The following is a 4,686-nucleotide window of genomic DNA, read 5'->3' as shown; positions in this document are numbered from 1 at the left end:
TACCTCTCAGGAAATGTTGTTATGACCTTCCTAATGACCCTGCTATTTGCAAACTCGTTCCAAAGTAACCTAATGTTATTTACAACTGCCATAATCCTATCTGTGTACTGATTTACTGTTTCAACCTTCTTTATCTTCAAATTCTTAAAATCTCTTTTAAGATTAATCAGTTGTTGTTGCCTGGTCTTATCAGAGCCTTGATAGCTTATCTCAGGCTTTTTTTGGAGTTTTACAAGCCATAACACGTGCGAATATGACATCCAAGATGCCATTCTGTATACATGACATTGCCCTGTATCTTTTATCTCGCTCGTCACTGTAGTGTTTAATTTGAGCGATTGTAGCATTGTCCCTCAATAGTGCTAACTCGACATCAGTATTCACAACCTCCCACAAGTCATAAGTTTGCAAGTAGGTCTTCATCTTGACAACCCATATATGATAATTTTCACCATTGAGAACAAACGATAAAGGTGGTCAGAAACTTACGGAAGCCATGTGTAACTCAGAACTAACAATTACGGTCCTTAAGAAGATAGCTTTGCTATCAATTGTTGGAATTTCGATACTAAGAAAAAAAGAATTGCATAGAAGAAACAAGACATTTAGCAACAAAATTGTCTGCTAAGTTTTTTTTTTCACTTATCTATTTTGAACAATGTAACAGGGGTATTTATAACAAGAAAAAACTCCTAAATATGAAAAGAAATAGCAAAGATTTTTATACCCTAAATATGAAAAGAAATAGCAAAGATTTTTATGCTAATAAATGTTAAATATAAACGCTAAATGTATTATACTAATAAATACTAAATCTTCTAGAAATAAAATACATTTTGTTTAACTTGGCTTGCAAGCAATATCTTTAAATCTTGTCCATATCTTTTAGTTCATCAAAGTTGAAGTGTTTGCCAACTTTGCATGAACGGTCATCTTGCAACAAATTACTTAAGTTGGTTATGTAAAAAATTGGATATTCGGTAAATAATTTGAATAAGTTAAATTCGGGTTGTGATAATAATACTCGGATTTAACGTGGGTAATAAATAGATTTCATATTCTAAATCGAATTAATTGATTCATATTCAAATTAATATAAGTTGTCGATATTTGACTCATTTACATTCCTACCCAGTTTGACATCAAGGTTTTCAATATTTTATTAGTGGATTGATTCATACTCGGATTTCAAAATTTTTTAATAAAATACTGTGAAGTTTATAAAAAAAACTAATTAATCTAAAATGAATTTAATATAGGAAATTAATTTTTGGGAGTTAATATTTAGTTTGTTGGAATTATAGTAATTATTGGGTAATATTTAATTTGGATCAACTATCATTTTATCAGAAAAAGGGACATTGGGAGTCTTAAGTTTAATTTGGTTGCATCGTCACATTCATAGCCTTCGATCTTAAGTTTGATCATTCCGCGATCTTGTGTTTGTTTGGGTAACGGCCCATTTTTTAGTGGTGTCAAAAATAGTAGTTTCGGGACCACAAATCTAATGAGTAAGTTCGTATAATTAATATTTAACTTATTCGAGTCAATAATAATTTTATATTGAATTTTGATTTGATGAATTTTAATTAATTGAATTAATGATTAATATAAGTGGTTTAGTCTAAAAGTCAAATGATTGTTGAAAATGAGGTATTGGACCTCGTTTTTGTAATTTAAGGCCATAAATATTTTTATTAAATATTTACAAAGTTGTAATATAGGTGAATTGAAGTTTGGTCTAGTAATATTTATGATTAATTGCTTAATTAAGGTAAAAGGATTAAATTGTGAAAGAGGTGAAAGTTAATTGCTATATATTTAAAATACTAAAGGGACCAAAATGGTGATTAAACCATGGTCAAAAAGTCCAAGCGGTGGTGACATGATTAAATCCACTAACTTTTAGGCTATTTACTCATTTAGTCCTAATTAGTTTAGAGTTAAATTGAAATTAAGTTTGTTTAATTGGAATTTAATATAATTGAAGAACCAATTGTGCAATTAAATCCTCCTTGAATGGTAAATTTACCATTAAGGTATTAGTGGATGGTATAAGTGATGGAATTCATGAAATTTCAATTTTTTAAAGGACAGTTTTGTTAATAGGTAAAAAGGTAAGTTAAAATTAAAGAATAACAAAATTAGAAAAAATTGAAACTTCATTGCAAAGGTGGAATCAAGCTTCGGTCACTTAGGTTCCTTGATTCGATAGGTGTTGCCCGTTTTTAATAATTTTTATGTTTTTGAACTTATATTATCTTAATCTAGCTAATCCGTGGACTAATTTGTAAAACTGTCAAATTTTTTGGATTATTCCAGTGATGATTTTAGTATATTCTTGAAGTTTTATGAAATATTATTGAGTTTGGTTGTTAGATAAGACTATTTTGTCAAGTAGTTTTTGATGATTTTAACGTTAAAGGACTAAAATGTTAAAGTGATAAATTACGAGGACTTGATGTGAAATAACATTAAATATGGGCTGTAATAGGGTCCCAAACAATTCGTCTAATCTTTAATTCAATTGAAAATGGTTAAATTGCATGATTTGGACTTAGGGACTAAATTGTAGAAAAGTAAAATGTTGATGACAATTTTTTAAAATGTCTAAAAGGACTTAATTGCATAAAATAAGTTCATTTTTACTGTTGGAATTAGTTAACTAAATGAAATTATTATTTTATGATCAAGAATATGTTAATAATCATGGAAAAGAAAAGGTTGTAGAGTAGTCCCTATACTGGGGTCGTTACTGCAAATCAGTCCAGTAAGTTCGTACTGTTTTTTCTATATTATAATGATTTCTTACACATTCCATGTTGTTATAATTATGTCCAATTATACTTAACTATTGAATGAGTAGAGAAAACATGATAAATGAATACGATGATTATTTATTAGGCCTTAAGCCTGTGATACAAACTGTAGTGAAGGCTTGAGATCCTGCATGTGTTGTGTATTCTATGCAGCTTATGTGAGTAGCATCTTGAGCCGATGATTATTTAGCAAGTACTACATACCAGTGATACCCTTTCGAAAAGTTGAAACGATAGTAATATTGTAACACCCCTAGCCCGTATCTATTGCCGAAATAGGGTCATGGAGCATTACCGGAGTTTACAGATCAAGTAAATAGACAATTCATATAATATAACATTCATATCATAAATCAATCAAAATTAAACATATTGTCCCTTATATGAACCTTCGAGGCAAAAAATACACGTTAGAAACAAGTCGGGACTATATTAGATACTAATTTTTTTTATTTTAGAAAACATTGAAATTTTTCAAAGTTGCATGAGACACACGGGCTTGTGGTCAGACCAATTTGCACATCAACAAGCCATAATAAGACATTCAAAACAAGCCAAAATCAAGTTTTAAACATGAAATATCAGCACATACAACCGATATGCCCTTAGGCACCTCAATTAATAAATTAATAACATGTCAACCAAATATCCATATTTACCTAGATAACCAAATGCATATATTGTACCAAATATACTATTTCAAACCAAGCATCTATATACCTATAAGTTTTCTATCATTCAACAATATCAAACACACATTAAATATGATAAAGCCACATATATAAACACATCAAAATATATCAAACACAATTCATTCAAATGGCTTGTCTCAACAAAACATTTATATACCAACATTGGCCAAAATATCTTATACATGCCATTATAACTGAAATTAATTTACTGAAAGTACCAAAAGAGCTGATGGATAGTTTAAAAGAGCTCCGACCAGCTTCCAACCCAAATGAGCTTCTGAATTACTATAAAACATGGAAAACAACACAGGGTAAGCACTTAAGCTTAGTAACTTTGTATATATAAAATTTAACTTACTATATATCCACAAAATAGGTAAGTAAACATAGCATATCTCAATGAATTTGGCCAAAATCCTAAACAGATGATCACTAACATATTATCCATGAAAATCACATATAAAATCCAACACACATGGTTGAATTCATCAAATAATCATATTTCATGTATGTACCAGTAATAGTTAATATCAAACTCATATGATTTCATAACAGAACTGTGCCCATTGAACCATTTAGAATATTGTTGGATACACGGGTAGTACACACGAGGTGTACTGAACTGTAATTCGTCAATTCATATTCATGTATGCTCATACGAGTTGTAAACGGTAAGCTCGTTTGAGTTGAATAATGGGAAGCTCATGCGAGCTAAATAACGGGAAGCTCATGCGAGCTGTATAACGGGAAGCTCATACGAGTTGAGTATCGAAAAGCTCATAAGAGTTGTGGTGTGTCCACAACACATGCAAGACCCTAGCCAAATCAGTAACCCTAATGACATATCATTTGTATCTTACGAATTTCATAAGGTTCATACAGGACTCGGTAATTGTCGAATATACAACCGATATTTATTCATGGCAATTGTACAATTCACAAGCAATAATTCATTTAACATAAATGTACAATTTAATTACAGGAACTTACCTCGACGAGTTTATGTAGATATGAAGGCAACTAATCCGATATTTTTCCATTTCCTCGATCTAACTCCGTACTAGGTCTAACCGGATCTATACGAATGAGTTTAACTCAATTCAATAAAATTCATATTCAATTTATTCCAACACACATTTTTGGAAAAAATTACTATTTTTCCCCTATACTTTTAA

The sequence above is a fragment of the Gossypium hirsutum genome, chromosome A09 (genome assembly GCF_007990345.1).
Source record: "Gossypium hirsutum isolate 1008001.06 chromosome A09, Gossypium_hirsutum_v2.1, whole genome shotgun sequence".
NCBI classification, from domain to species: domain Eukaryota; kingdom Viridiplantae; phylum Streptophyta; class Magnoliopsida; order Malvales; family Malvaceae; genus Gossypium; species Gossypium hirsutum.
The sequence above is the reverse complement of the archived record's forward strand: the minus strand, read 5'-3'. Positions refer to the sequence as shown.